Source organism: Vespula vulgaris, chromosome 11 (assembly GCF_905475345.1).
Source record: "Vespula vulgaris chromosome 11, iyVesVulg1.1, whole genome shotgun sequence".
NCBI lineage: Eukaryota > Metazoa > Arthropoda > Insecta > Hymenoptera > Vespidae > Vespula > Vespula vulgaris.
This window is the reverse complement of record NC_066596.1, coordinates 2495735-2512500: the sequence shown is the minus strand read 5'-3', so window position 1 is coordinate 2512500 and position 16766 is coordinate 2495735. Positions and strand designations below refer to the sequence as shown.

The 16766-nt window shown below is 32.6% G+C and overlaps 1 protein-coding gene across 4 annotated transcripts in view; it reads right to left on the bottom strand.

Moving 5' to 3' along the window:
- The window catches only part of LOC127067761 (chondroitin sulfate proteoglycan 4), an 81845-nt gene extending 70459 nt beyond the window's left edge, over positions 1-11386 (bottom strand). Inside the window, exon 1 of one of the 4 annotated variants that reach the window (XM_051003084.1) lies at positions 11276-11386. The gene's annotated coding sequence lies outside the window, so the exon portion shown is untranslated. Of the gene's footprint in view, positions 1-4104; positions 4151-11275 lie in introns of those variants that run through there. The other 3 variants (XM_051003076.1, XM_051003078.1, XM_051003087.1) reach the window with 3 other exon arrangements.
- Positions 11387-16766: the final 5380 nt, after the last annotated feature.

Sequence of the window (16766 nt, the reverse complement as noted above, 5' to 3'; positions counted from 1 at the left end):
GATTAGCGGAGGAAAATGAAACTCTCCAGCGAGTCTTTTCGCGCTTAAGCTGCACTCGGAGTTACCCATCCTACCCCCGTACCTTACTCCCACTTACCCCCTACCCTACCTTCACCCTTTCTCGCGTGGATCTCATTTGCAACGAGCGACAAAAAGGGACAAACAAAAAAAAACTTCTTTCTCTTTCTATCGTCCACGAAAGCATAGAGCTTTCTACTGTGTGTCTGTTTTTTCTCCTCTCCTCTCCTATCCTCTTTCTCTCTCTCTCCCTCTCTCTTTCTCTGTACTACTTGTTTCCCATCCTTCTCGTAACCTGATCGCACGCCAAACGCAACTCGGTGCCAGGGAAAAAAACACCAAGCTATATTTCTATTCGACGAACGAACTGAGCGCAAAACAAACCGGCAACCCTTTCTCCTTCCGACCGGATTTCCACTACTCTCTCTTCCTCTCTCTCTCTCTTTCTCTTTCTCATATAGACATATACCATGATCAATGCTCGAACAAATTCGCTAGCGTGAACCGGCTTGTTCCATTCCCTAGACTAAGTTACGTACGTGCCATGTTCGATAAATTTCGAGAGAATGAAATAAAATAGAAAAAGAATAAAAAAAAGAAGAAAGAGAGAAAGGGGGAAATAAACACAAACAAAACAAAAATAGAAAGAATAGAAAAAAGGGTAAAAGTACTTTGATCATATCTATTGGTTAACGTTTTTAAATTCTTTATAAAATCAAAATAATTTTCATTTGTTCGTTTGAGAATAATTAATATGACAAAGTGTATTAACAATTGTTTTCTGATCTTGTGACTTTTAAGATATAAATCACGAAATAAATGTATATATATTTATATATAAATATATATGTTAGAAAGCTTTATAGAATAATCATCGATATACTATATCTTCATGTTTTTAAACTCATTGTAAAATAATTAAATCATTTTACTTTAAAATAGATTGTATTAATTATAAGGAAAATTAGCAATTACATTTATATTTGTTTGTTATAGTTGTTAATAAAATTAAATCAGAAAATAACTCGATAGGTAATAAATAAACGTCCATCCTGAAGTCTGCATGATCGAAAATTGATATCGAAATATTCATATATATTTAACAGTTATTGTTTTTATTCTTTATAAAATAATTTATTTGTTTCGTTCAAATATAAATGACGTGATAAAGTAATAAAAGAATTAAAAATTATCTATAGTTTTGTTTACTATGATATCGGAGAAATCAAATTAGAAAGTAACTAGGATATTAGATCCCTAAGTAAATCAAATTAGAAAATAACTAGGATATTAGATCCCTAAGTAACACAAAGTATTCTGTAGATCGTTAAGTAATTAGCAATTACTTTAATTTGTTAAACGAGCAACTAAATAAATATATCAAGATACATGATCCTCCTTAATCCGAATACTTTATGGAGGTTTAAAAATATATGTTTGTCCTCTTCTTTTCTTTTTTTTTCTTGTTTTCTTTTTTTTTTTTTGTAAATCCTCAGAAGAAGTTGTGTAATTTCGTAAAACAAACGAACGAGAATGTAAGTTCGCGTAAGTTCGAGATCGTAGTTTGAGAGCAGTGGATCTTGATGAGTGTCGAGGTGACTAGAACGAGTTCGTGAAGATGAAGATGAAAAAGAAGAAGAAAAAGAAGAAGAAGTAGAAGAAGAAGACGAGAAACGTTTGACCTCGAACGATCGATGCCATACGGTAGATTCGTAACGTTTCTTACCAAAAAAATTTCTCTGCATCTAATAAAATGAATTGATTCTAAATAACGTATAAGCAAATCATGATAGTTACATAAGTTACAAGTATATATTCTCATGTTAAACGTATATATTCTCTTAAGAAAATAACGAACGATGCAAGAACGAATGATGGATTTGACAAATAATAAAAAAGAGAAAAGATAAAAAGAAAGAAACAATAAATTACGCGCCAAAATTCGATGGAGAAAATATTAAATTTGATCGATGACATAATCGAGCCGACCTTCATCCAACGCGAATCTTGAATATGTGATCGTTTAGATTTTATAAAAAAAAATGTTTCCAAATGTACGAAAGCGATGTGAAAAAATTTGAATAAAAATGTTTTCATCCAGGGACAATACTTAATCGTTCCGCTTGCAGATACGCTTCTGTGTATACCTATTCGAATATCCTTTCAAAAGTATTCTTTAAAAAAGGAAAAAAATAAAAATATGGAATATAAGAAAAAAAGAAAAACAAACTAAAAAAAAAGAAACAATAAAAGAAAAATAAAAAAGACGAACAGTTGATACCCTTTCACACGGTGTTTTTTAAAACGTTCACGTTTTCCGGGGGTACCAGGGAAGAGAGTAGAAACCGATCCGATTCGATTCGATCCTATCCGATCCGATCGGATCCGATCCGATCCGTTCTTTTGGTAAAGCGTATTCGAACATGCGAATGTTACTCACGTCCGTCGGAAATGCAAGTTCCCTTTATAAGATGTGCGTTCGGTGTCGGCCGTTTTCGGCGACACACGAAGAAAAGCCCTTCGAAAAAAGGGGGGGAGGAGGAGAGACTTTTTTGCTCTTCTTTCAGGATCTCGACGAAGAAAGAAAAAAATAAAAATAAAAAAAGAAATTTTAAGAAAAGAAAAAGAGACAGTAAAGGAAAAGAAAAGAGATGAAAAAAGAGAAAGAAAAATACATACATCTTATTGCAAGAACGTATCGGACATAAAAAGTTACTATTCGAAAGAAACGTCTTCGAAATTCTATTCATTTTATCTTCCATCCCTGTCGTCCCAATTCTCCCCGACCAACCCCATCTCCACTTCTTTTTTTTTACATTCCCTATCTTATCATAAATTTCTTTTCCTTCGCCTTTATCACGTTCTATAGTACTTTGCGTCGGCTTTAGTCGTTGACGAGTACCTAAAAGCGTACAAGACGCCGGCGTTAGTATCTCGAATCTCGTCGTACCGGCACGTAGATGAGTACAGATTCTCCGAGAAAAATCAACCAAGAGAAGGAGAGGTCTCGTTGATGAGAAAGAGAGCTAAAGAGTATATGAGAAAGAAAGAGAAAGAGAGAGAGAGAGAGAGAGAGAGAGAGAGAGAGAGAGAGAGAAAGTACGTGGCCAAGAGGTTCAAAATTTGCATCCTCGTTTGGACCGTGACCATTCTCTCTCTCACTCTCTCACACACTCTCTCTATCTCTCTCTCTCTCTCTCTCTCTCTCTCTCTCTCTCTCTCTCTTTCACTCGTATACTTCCAAGCAGTGAGAAAGCCGAGGACCCGTGTAATGGCTCACGTAGGTGAACCTCTGCACGCGGTTGAAATTTAAACCACCAGCAGCACCACCAACACTATTACAACTACCACCACTAGTATACTCTGACAGACATCATCACGAGATACACCAGGCACAAGCACTATCACCTACCCCTTCTAAACCCCCCACCTCTCTCTCCCTCTCTCTCCCCTTTTATAATACCAGTTCGATAGAAAGAGAGAGAGAGATGGAGATAGAGAAAGAGGGATAGAGGAAGCACATGTAAGATCAGTGGAAGAAAGAGAGAAAGAGAAAGAAAGAGAAAGAGAGATAAATAGCCCAGACACCCCTTCAATTTCATTTCACAATTCGAAGCTCGAACAAAACACGTTTCACCATATGTGCTAGTAAAGAGAGATAAAGATAGATAGGCGGAAAGAGAAAGAGAGAAAGAGAGAGAGAGAGAGAGACTAGTGACTTTTCCTCGTCGATTTCATCGAAAAGAACTAAACTTGCACCTGCTACCTCGATGCACTAATACACGTTCGTTTCTTCTCATCTCTCTCGTTTGCTAGGAGAGCGAGAAAAACCGATTGATTGATGGGTGTACGGTTAGAGAGAAAGAGAAAGATAGATAGACAGAGATAGAGCCAGACAGACGGACAGACAGAGAGAGAGAGAGAGAGAGAGAGAGAGAAAGAAAGAGAGAGTGGGAGAAACAGAATAAGTGAGAGAGAAAAGGAAAGAAAGAGAAAGAAAGAGAGACAGAGAATGAGACAGAAAGAGTAAGAGAGAGTGAGAGTGAGAGATTGAATGAAGGATATAAAAGAGAGAGATAGAAGAACCTCGACGTTCGACCGGGCGACCCTCGGTCTTCCTCTGCCGCACGACGACTGAATCTCTCAAGGGGTGGACCGGGGAGGCTGCGCGCAGGGCCGACCCCGCACCTTCCGGAACCCCTATCCACTCCTTCTCTTTCTAACTGACAGCCGCCGGCCAGTGGTGGCGCCGCGACCAACTGCGTGTATGTTGAGATCCTACGCCGACGCCGATGACGCCGTCGATGACGACGACTACGACGACCACGACAACGACAACAACGACGACGACGACGACGACGACGACTACGACGACTACGACGACGACGACGACGACGACGACGACGACGACGACGACTACGACGACGACGACGACGGCGTCGACGACGAGAAGGTCGACGACGACGGCGTCGACGACGAGGACGTCGTTCCTGTTACTTCTGTAGACTTTGAGTGTCCAACTTGTATCATGTAGATTGTTTGACCCCAACAGTTGACCGGAGATATCGAATTCGGTTCTTCATTCTTTCAACACGTTATTTTCAAAGCTTTTTATTATCGGATTCTCTCCGTGATTATATTTTTTTTTCTTCTTTCTTCTTTTCATGTCTTCTTCTCCTTTCTCTTTCTTTCTTTCTTTTCTTTCCTTTTCTTTTTTTTTTTTTGATTTTTCTTTCTTTTTTTTCCTGTTTGCTTTTCTTGGTTTTTTTTTTTCTTCTTTTCCTTAGGATATCGTGCATTGCTCCGTTTCTTTCCTTTTCTTTTCTTTTCTTTTCTCTTCTTTTTTTTCTCTTATTTTTTCTTTCTTTTTCTTATGTTTTTCGATGTATTACTTCTATTAGCGCAGTATGAGGATTCGTGGTTTTTTTTTTCGTTTTTGTTGATTTTCTTTACGTTCTTTAGTTTCAACGATGGTACTTGATTTATATATATATATAATTTGTTTGAGTTAGTTAATGCGGTTTATCGCTCGTTCTTTTGTAATTGCTTTGCTCTCTTTATTTTGATGATAATTGATTTTAAAATTAATTCAACTGGTCAACTAGTCATTCGATTGAATATTAATTCTTCTTTCGTTGCTATCTTAACAATCTTGTTTTAATTTTTCCGTATCTTACGTTTCACTTTATTCCTCCATTTTATTCTTCCGGAAGGATTTCTAATGAAATAATTTTCTTTTCTCGTCTCATTACAGAGTTGAAATTATTACTCGTAAAAAGAATAATTTTTATTAATTATAATAATAATATAATTATCATTAATTATTAATAATGAATACTTTTCATTTTAATTCATGATTTACATAAAATTGATTCGATAGTCGTGCTTGATTCTTTTACAATTTATTTATGAAATTATTATATTTATTTTGTTGTTAACGTTTATTAATTTTTTATTCTTTAGTAAGATATATCCAATAAAATAACTTGACTAATACCATTTAATAAAATTACACACATCGAACGCTCCTGTGATAATAAAAGTTTCGTCACACACACACACACACACACACACACACACACACCATATACAGAAATAAAAGTTAACTCTTGTTGGTATAGTTTCTTATTCAATTATAGTAGATAAATATATCTTTCATTTCGTTTTATTCTCGGTATTTTTTCTTTTTTCTTTTTTTTTCTTTTAACGTATTAGTTTATCAAATGTTCCAAACGTTTTCATTTCTCTTTTTAATAGAAACAAACGTACGGTCTGTATGGAAACTGATTGATTTCGTAACGTTCTCGAAAGTACATTGTACTATCGATATTATGCACTGGATTATCCTTCTGTATTTCGAACTGTTTGATGGAACTGTTGCTTCATTGTCGTATTAAATCGTCTCGATGATATTTTATTCATTGTTACGATGACAAAGGCATTGCTTTCAATGGATGATTTTGACGAGATATTATGTACTCCAAATTAATGATGAATTTTTTTTGTTCTCTTTTCTTTTCATTTATTTATTTATTTTTTTACAAATGCGAATTCACGGAGTATTCGAAAGTAATAATCTTGGAAATATATTTATAAAAAAATATATTTCTATATAAATTGTAAGACATCATAAATGTAAAAGAAGTCTTCCACGCTTCCTCAGTATTTTCTCTATTCGCTTTATTTCAAAGAGAATTTATAAAATGCCAACGAGTTGATATATTCCGTATCTAACGTGTGAGTTTCGCATCAAACTTGAAAAAAGAAATATGTATCTTTAATTTACAAGATAATTATTTATTTATTAATATTTATAGAACGTGTTTCTCGTTCCCGTCTCTTCGTTGTAATTAACAATAATATTAATTTGTAGAACATTTGACGAAAAAATTGTATAGACATCTACTACAAATATATATGTATATTTATATCTTTTTATATATATAAATATATTTATATACTCAGATTAAATAATTATATATTAAATCATTATATATGTATATTTTTTTTTTAATTTCAAAGATAATATAATGAAATGACTTTCTCGTTATAAAGAGAATGATTTTTGTTAATTTATCAGGAAAGAATAGAATTAAATGTATCGAATATATAAATTTCTATCGTTTATTTTCGGAATGCTTGATTTCCGGATTGCGTAGGTTCGTTTTGTTCTGTGGGAAAACGTTCGTACTCTTTAGTAACCCTCTTCGTTACTGGTACCGGATGGCGATTTAATAAAGAAGGTATGTCCGTAATTTAATAAAAGATTTTGAGAATTAATTCGTCCTGGGTTGAATAACGTTACGATTGAATTTTCCTGTCCAGCGGTTTATCCAATGGAATTTCACGTAGCGGAATATTGTTAGAATAAAGCTCTATATACGTAATACGTATTTTCTGTGGAAAATTTCTCACAGAAAATCTTTAGCTTTCGTGTTTCCACATAGAGAAACGTAAACCGTTCTAAGTTTTTTCTTTTATAATAATCCTTGTACGAGATAATGAACAAAATCTACGTATGTATATCTAATGAAAATTCAACCGAGAAAGAAAAGAGTTAAACGTACTAACGAAAATTTTCCTATTCGGTGATCCTAACGGAATTGTCAGAAATTTTATCGGTCGAATTTTATGGAACAAAAAAGGGTGAGAAAAAAAAACAAAAAGAAGAAGGAAATGGTAAACCTTTATATTTCTCGATTAAAATATTCAAGCGGTAGTTAAAAAAAGAAAAAAGATCTTTTGAAAAAATAAACGAGAAAATTTCAATTAAAAGCTAATCGAAAAAGGGTGTTAAACGTACGAACGGAAATTCTTCTATTTTTGACTACTGAAATTGTTTGAAATTTGATCGGTCGAATTTTATTACACACACATACACACGCGCATGCACAGAAAGAAAGAGAGAGAGAGAGAGAAAATTTTTATATTCTTTTATTAAAATGAAGTGAAGATCATCGTTAAAAAATAATAATCGAAAAAATATAATTAGAAATTAAAAAAAAGTTCAACCTATGTTATAATTCGTTTAATTTTTTTAGATAGAAATATTTTTGATTCATATTACTTCCTACGATACTATATAAATAAAATTTCAATCGATACTTTAAATTATTCTTATTACCTTTATTCTTTCATTTTATTATTGTCTTGATTACTGATTCTCTTTAGAAATATCGTTCGACAAGACAATTTCATTCTACAATATCAATAATTTCGAAGAGAAACGAAAATTGTAAACGATAATCACATGTACATCACAGTGATATGTTTGAACCATAATCACACTGATATATTTCAACCATAATAACAGTGATATGTTTGAACCATAATCATTGATATATTTCAACTGTGATCAGAGTGATATGTCTCAACTATAATCAAACTATAATCACTGATATATTTCAAACATAATCATATTAATATGACTGTAACATAATCATTGAAATCACGAGATGTCTATTCTCTTCTTTTTTTTGTTTATACACACACACACACACACACATATTTCTTTATTTCTTTCTTTTTTTTCTATCACCACGACTAAAAGATATCGCGAGCAAGCATCTATTATTATCCTATTTCCCCGAACGATCGTCGCGACAGCTGGCATGAGTTTTACTTTTGTATCCATGGGGCGTAAGCGTCTTCGTATTCGTTGAAGTAGGAACTTGCCAGAAAATAAGAGGGCGGAGACGCGGTGCCTGTTAAAAACTTATCCAGAGCGATCTTTTTCTACGGTATAGAAAGTTTCGAACGTTCGAATAGCTTGCCGAACATCGACGTGAACTGCCGTTCTATTTATGGAACAAATAGAGGGAAATTATAGTGCTTGCTTGGGGAAGTTCAAAGAAACGAGAAGGCCAAACACTCGAGGTCACGATGACGATTCTCGCGTAAAATAGAATACGAATTGTATAATCCGATGATATAGATTTTTCTTTTTTATTTTTTTTTCCTTTCCTCTTTCTCCTTTTCTGTCCAACAATATCTCTTAAAAAAAAATATTTTCCTTCCTCTCTCTCTCTCTCTCTCTCTCTCTCTCTCTCTTTTTTTACGAGAATATATAAAAATTCATGGAAAATTAATAATCGAAAAATAATCAACATTATTTAATATCAGAATTTTCGATTAAATTAAAATTCCATTAAATTGTTAATTTCTTCTATCTATTTTTTTTCTTTTTTTCTTTTTTCTTTTTACATACACGTCCCGAACAATGAAGAAAAAAGAAAAGAAATTTATAATCAAAAGGTATTTCGGGAAAATCAAGGCTAACAGGTACACGGAAGAGGTAATTTTTGAATCGCGAGGAGAGAAAGAGAGAGAGAAAGAGAAACAGAGAGAGAGAGAGAGAGAGAGAGAGACAGAAAGAGTATGAGGGGTGGAGAGGAAAGGGGTACAAGAGGAGGATAGAGCTATTTCCGTTTTCCAGAGTGGTTATCTCCGTGAATAACGTATATGAAGTAGTTTGAAGTAAATTGTTTGCGGCATAACTTCCACGAACGTTTTAGAAATAGACATTAACACTTTTTAAAAGGGCTTTTAAAACTCCTCGGTCTTAGTATTATTACAGTAATGATCTGTGATTTTCAAGTAATATGGGAATATACACTTGACGATTAACGCCTTTTTAATCTTCTATCTCGAATGAAATAGAATTAAGGGTGCTCTCGTGTAAATCTTAATATTACTTAAGCTTCAAAGATGGTTTCTTTTTTATTTAACTCACGAATTCAAATGAAAAAGCATGGTACTGTAGTATTATATACATACATACATACATACATACATACATATATATATATATTCTTTTCCTTTTCTTTCTCTTTCTTTTTTTCTCTATCCCTTTCTATCTCTCATTTATAAGCCACTCGAAAACGTAGATACTCGAGCTTATAATCACTGGCCATTTCAAGGTAGAAATTAACGAAGTGTGTCTCTCGTTATAGACAAAGAGAAAGAGAGATAGAGAGATAAAGAGAAAGAGAGAAGAAAGAGAGAGAGAGAGAGAGAGAGAGAAAGAGTGAAAATTACTCAGAGGACATATGAAACGAAGTTAAAAGTAAATATTTGTTCGTCTCTTGTTCGTAGAAAATCGAAACGTCCGTTTGAATTCGTCGAAATATAAGCAACTAAAGGTCAAAACTGAGAGTGGAATTATGTCGTATGTACACGGGACACACCGCAAACGAAGTTAGAGAAGTTTGGCTGAGTCATTTTAAAACGAGCCAAAGTCTATATCTATCTATTTGTATCTATCTGTATCTATCGGTATCTTTCTATCTATCTGTCTATCTATCTATCCAACTATCTATCTATCTATCTATCTATCTGTTCTTTTCCTTTATTTTTCTGTCTTACGAAAAGTCGAGTAAAGGTCATTTCAACGTTCTACCAGAACGAAAAGAGTCCTTCGAACTGTTATCGAAACGTTTTCCCCCGTACGTTCTTATTTCGTACGTTGGAAAGCTACGTGACAACTCGTTTTGTAGTATATATCTATGTACATATGTATGTATGTATGTATGTACGTATGTATGTATGTATGTAAGTTTCTCCTAGCTAAAACTAACTCAAGTTGTGTTGGTCGGCGATTCGTGAAGGTGAAGGGCCGAAGAACGTTCATGGAGAACAGGATATATTTTTCCTTTCTCCCCCTACATTGCCATCCAACACCCTTTCCCCTCTCTCTCTCTTTCTCTCTCTATCTCCCTTCTCTTCACCAGTCCCCCTCGTAACCCCTCCAACTCTTTCTTTGCAACGCTTTGAAATATATTTTCTCTCGTGGGAGGCGTTATAGAAAGATAAGTAATGGGGAGACAAAACATAGCTGGATCGGCGACTCCGTTGATGGCGTCACCGTCCAAACGAAGATTTTTTTTGCAAAAAAAATCTATTTTGCATCGAGAGAAAATTATATTCGATGTTTCATTAATCTACATATCGATTAATTCTATTTACGATAGCCGATCACTTTGGTTTCACTAATTTTATATATAAATATGTATAGATCATAATGTAGAATTTTAAATATAAGACAATAATATTTTAATGAACTTTCTTCCATCTTTCTTATCCCTCTTTTAATATCTGCCCTATTCTATTTATAGTGAGGGAGAGTGAAAGAGAGAGAGAGAGAGAGAAAGAGAGAGAGAGGGGGGGGGAGAAAGAGAGAAAAAAAGGAAAAGAAGAAAAAGAAGGGAGTAAGGTGGGATAGGGAGGGGTGGGTGGGGTAGGGTGGAGGATGAGGGTTTCGCCCTCTATCTCATCTACTCGTGGTAAACATTTTTGACCGCGGCCCTCCGATCCAGACAGAGGGTGTACGTCGACCTCTTCGCAAGAAGAAAGAAGGAGTTTATAAATATTTCGCAGTTTTGGCTCGCCGTCTCCTTCTTCTCTCTTTCTCGTCTCTGGTCTTGTTCGTCTCTTCCTGATACACTCTCTCGAAAGTAATGTCTGAGGAAGAAGAAGAGGAAGGCCTTCTTCTACTCTCCAGAGAACGTTCTGAACTGAATATGTTAAAGAACTTGTCTAAAGGAACGTTTCACTTACATTTGACGAATATACACGCCCACCATCCCTTTTATCGAAGTCTTTTCGAGAAATAGAAAGAGAGAGAGAGAGAGAGAGAGAGAAATCAACCCTTAGTTTTGCCTTTTTTTCTATTTTTTTTTCTTTTTCTTTTTTTTTGCCCATTTAATTCTCCCCTCTGCCATCTACTCACCCAATGTATCGAAAGTATAATATTTCATACCTTTTTAGTTTCCTTTTTTCTTGACATTTTTTTTTTTTAATCTTCTTAATAGTAGGAAATATTGTTCGTTTGTATCTTTCTTCTTCTTCTTCTTCTTCTTTTTCTTCTTCTTCTCTTTTTTGCTGAAAAAAATTAAAGGACACTTTACATTAGATTTTTATCGGTTCGTTCGATAGATTTTGTTTGTTTGTTCTTTTTTTTGTATCTTTTGTTTTTTTTTCCATTAATTATTATTCAAATGAGAGTCGTTATTTAAGATACTTTTTTTGCACATTATATTTCTTTGCTCTTTTTCCAAATCAATTTTTAATTAATTATTAATTTATTCTTTGTGCATCCTAAGAAAACTTTTGCTGTTTTCTCCTTTTTTCTTTCCTTTTTTTTTTCTCATAATATGTGCAACACGGCCTCTTCCCCGGTTAAGTCATAAGATACGCGTAAACGAAAAATTATCAAACTAAAACGAAAAGTTCTCGCAAAGTTTCCTTATTATCGAATTATTTCTTTAGTATTTTTTATTAATTAAGGAGTTGTTAAGAAAGTTTCTATTTGTTTCTCTGTTTCTTTCTTTTCCTTTTTATTTTATCTTTTTTTCGTAATTTTTAATCAATTATTGTTTTATTATCACTTTTCTATGAATCTTCAGAATACTTTTTCTAACATATTTAAATGTAAATCAATATGGCTGCTCTCTCGCGAACATTACAACGTAATCACAATCATATTTCTCAATACTTTCTAGAGAAATTAATCAAACTAACAATCTATTTATTTTTCTCTTACAATTCTTATAAGACAAAACTTTTCTGAAACATCTAAATGTAAATCAACACACCAAAAACAAAAATAAAAAAGAAAAACCAAAAAAAAAAGGACACGGAATAATCGAAAACGTACAATTACATAAATAAATCAGTATAATCGCAATCATTTTAATAATAAGGTCTTAAGATTTATACATACATATACATATATATAGATACATAAATTCCACTATATAACAAAAGCTTACAATGCGAAATTTTGGAATGGAATAGACAACCCGTATCGTTTAACGAGTACCACTTACAAGTTCCAAGTATAATGTGATTCGTACTATCCTATTCTCTATGATTCTGTTTTGAGAACGAAATGTGAAAGAGAGACAGAGAAAGATAGAGAGAAAAGAGAGAGAGAGAGAGAGAAAGAGAAAGAGAGAGAGAGAGAGAACGAGGATGAGTAACGAACGATTTCGAAACTAGTAGCCGTCTGACGTTCTCTTGACGTCCGAAAACGAGGACGGAAGTCGAGAACTAAACTAGACAGCGAGAGCAAACTGTTTCGGGGCACGTTAATCCAGAGGTTAGTTTTGCCCGTCCGTAGCCACATCCGGAAGCACCGAGTACGGTTCTACACGTGCGATTGCAGCATTACGTGACTAGCCGGCGATCTGACGATACGATACGCGAATAACTGCCATTTTCGATGGCAGATCGCTTCTGTATTGATCAGAAGCATTTGTATATAATAGATGCATAGATATATATATGTATATTATATACAGTAAATATATATGTATATGTATATGTGTACATACGTATACATACAGTAGTATCTTTCGATAAGTAATATAAAAGTGTTTATATATTTTTATATAAAGTATTATATAATTTTTGAGAATGTCTATGTTCATTATTTATTGTGTTTTTTTATTGTATTTTTTTAGGGGGTTGTATTGCTGTTTCTTTTTTTTTCCTCGTATAATGAGAAATGATTTATATGAATTATTATGTGTATATATATATATATATAATGTATTGGAACTAATTGAAATGAAATAATTTATAATAAATAATATTCTATTGGGAAATTATCTTCTAAGAGGTGAAATGACTTTTCGATAAATTTAATATAACGTTATTATGTACGTACATAGATTTATATACTTTGCGTGTTTATATCTATATACATATATATACACACTTATATCTACATACATATATACGATAAGATATATAGATAAATGCAAGAGGCACATGATATGCACATATACGTTCTTCTATAAAGAGGAAAAGAGAAAGATAAAGAAAAAAAAAGAGGGGTAGAAGAAAGAAAGTGTATATGGAGAAAAAGAGAGAGAAAGAGAGACAGAGAGAACGAGAGATATATACACAGAGGAAGCTCATCCTGATGGAGAATAATATCGATGAAACGAAAGCTGTTTGTTCGTTCCAAGTCCGGGTACCGCCAGAATGATATTTTCAAAGGAGTACGTTTGACATTCAACGGTAGATCGAGGAAGGAGTTCAAAGGTATTGGAGAACCCGTGCGGACGACGTTTTTCAGATCTATATCACTTTGACGTCTCGAAGAAATAAGGAAAAGTCATGAGGTCATAGCATGAGAAAACGATCACTTGTTTAGAAACAACATCCTTTATGTTTTTCGAAATCGTATATATATATATATATGTATGTGTGTGTGTGTGTATACCGAGGGATGTTTTTATTAAAGGATTTTCAACGTTCCAATATTTTCTACTTCGAAAGATATTTGATTCTAAAAAAAAAAGAAAAAAGAGAAAAAGGAACAAAAAAAAAGAACAAAAAGAAAAAAGAAATGAGTAACCCCCGAGATATACGGAAATAATTATAAAATCTCAAAATAAAATTGTTCGCATAGTTCTAAAAAAATTTGATCATTTTTATATTCAAGATATCCAATTTATGTGTTTCTTTTTATTTACTTTCTTTCTCTCTACACTTTTCTTTTTTTCTCTCTCCCCTACGGATAATCTAATATGTAGAGAATATTTAAAAATATCAATTTATTTTAATATCATTTATTTTAATAATATTGTCGTATGGATTAAAAAAACATATCCCATCAAATCTCATCGTACACGAAACTCGATATATTCGAGCATAAAAAAAAGAGAGAGAAAGAAAAAAAAATGAGGAAAAGAAAGAAAAGGAAAAAAAGCAAGAAGGAATAAAGATATGCATGTTTTGAAATGCATTAGATACGTGAACGTGATTTTTTGGCCGACTAGCATAAAATTTATTATTTAAACGTAATTTAGAAATTCACGATAAGTATACTAATATTACACACGCCACGCCAAGATATCTCTCGACAAAGCTGGAAATGTCAAGTCGTAAAGAAATATATTTTTACGTTTCTGTCCTCCGTTATCGTAGTTACGGGGAAAGAAGGGGTTGGGACGGTAAAGGGGTAAAACTAGGGTGCTGCCGGTGGCATAAAACTCTTTTACGTGTCGCGTGACCGAGTTGTTTGTGCACTTGGAAAATATGCAAATTAAAATCGTTCGTAGTATCTTTCATTGCGCACTAGTCCGCGAAATATGACCTTTGACCTCACCACCGGTAATATGTGCGGACGACCAACCAGTTTTGAAATAAGATCCCTACGAGTTATCGATACTTTAATGTTTAATAAAACTTTCAAATAGGTTTTAGTTAATTTATGAAGACATTTATAAATAAATTTAACCTAATCCTTAAAAAAGAAACAGAAAAGGATGAAGATACAATTAGAAGTTTTATATATATATATGATATATATAATATATAATTATGTATATGCATACGCATATATATACATAATTAAAATATATATAAGTTGAAATAAAATATATTAATAAAATACATATATACATATATATATATATATATATATATATATATATATATATATATCGATTGGTTAGTGAATTATGATTTTGCTTAGAGATCCAATTTGTGCAATTCTGAGGCCTCGAGCGAGGTAAATTGATTAGGACGTACTGCAGACTTGATTTAGAGTAGGAATCCGATTATCTCTGCACTAATTAGACAGGTGGTGTTAGACAGATCGAAAGCAAGAGAAGCTATAAACGAGAGATTCGATTGGTAAGAATGTCAGACCAAGAAGTCAACGTACTATGTTAAAATTATTACTATGTGAAATTGTAAAAATGTGCGAATGAATAATTCGATAAAATATTTCATAGCTAATATCCAATTCTACAAGATTAAAATTAAAAGTCAACGTGTTATACTATAATTATTATGATATATATATTAAAAGTATGCGAAGGAATAATTCGAAAAAATATCTCTTATAATTCTATTGAAAATATTTCACAGTTAATATTTAATCATGAATTATTTTATTATAATCAGAAATTATCGTACTACGTTATAATTATTATAATAAATTGTAAAGTCACAACAATCACAACAAATAATTCGATAAAATATCTCCGATAATTTTATTTCATATTTCGTAGCTAATGTCCAATAACGAATTATTTTACAAAATTAGAATTAGAAAATTATCCTACTATGTTACACAATTATTACATATATGAATTGTTAATATACGGGGAACAAATAATTCGACAAAATATCCCTCATAATTCTATTTAAAATATTTCCTAGCTAATATTTAATCGTAATTAATAATATCTAGAGATATTATAAAATTAGAAAATAATAATAGTAAAATCGTAGATTATTAGTGATATATTTAGAATATTCAACGAAATAAATTTCATCTTAGTTAACGAAGGAACGAGCAGAAGTCACGTATTCTTGTTTATCGATGATTCAAGATAATCTTAGCGAACAACGAAGCAGGAGCTTTTCGATAAAACGAACCTCGGTTAATTACATTCAGGATAATCGAGTTATCCTTGTAACTTTGTATATGTTACAAAATAAGATAAGAATTTTTTCTATAGATTAATTAAATCAATTTAATCACGATAACAAGTATAGTTTATCAGAAAAAAAATAAAAAATAAAGAAAAAGGAAAAAAGTCAAGAATAAAAAGAGACATATACAATTATCTAATTATTATATATATACATACACACACATATACTTCATCTTCAGCGTGATATTTTCGTTGTTGTTGTGTACAGATAAAAAAGAAAAAAAAAAAGGAAAAAAGAGAGACAACCAAAAAAAAGGAAAAAAAATGATTATTCTCACAGAACTTTAATTTAGTGAATCATGAACCTAGAGAAAACGTATTCGCAGAACTAAAGGAGTCTCGATAAGGATAGCTAATGAAATTTTCCGCACGCGACGTAGTTTTCAAGGGAGTGAAGGGTAACGATGGGGTGGTAAGGGGAGGGAGTAGTGTTTCAGGCGGTATCCAGGAAAGATGGAAGGAGAAATGTTCACTGATTGAACTTCGACATCAAAGACGATATCCTTTTGGTTAGTACGACGTCAGAAGTTAAAGGTCTTTCCTTTTGTCATCTTTTTTATTTTATCCTTTTTACCCTTTTAACTGGATATACTGCTCTAGATATAGGATTCGGTCCATGAAAGTAAAGGGTCGGAATAATTTTTTTTTTCTTTTCTTTTCTTTTACTTGTTTTTCTTTTTCTATCTTTTTCATTTTTTTTTTTATGTCTATTAAGGGAAAAGAAAAAGTTGGGGCTTGGAATAAAGAGAAAAAAAGAAAATAAAAAAGAATAGAGATCCTATATATTTGGAT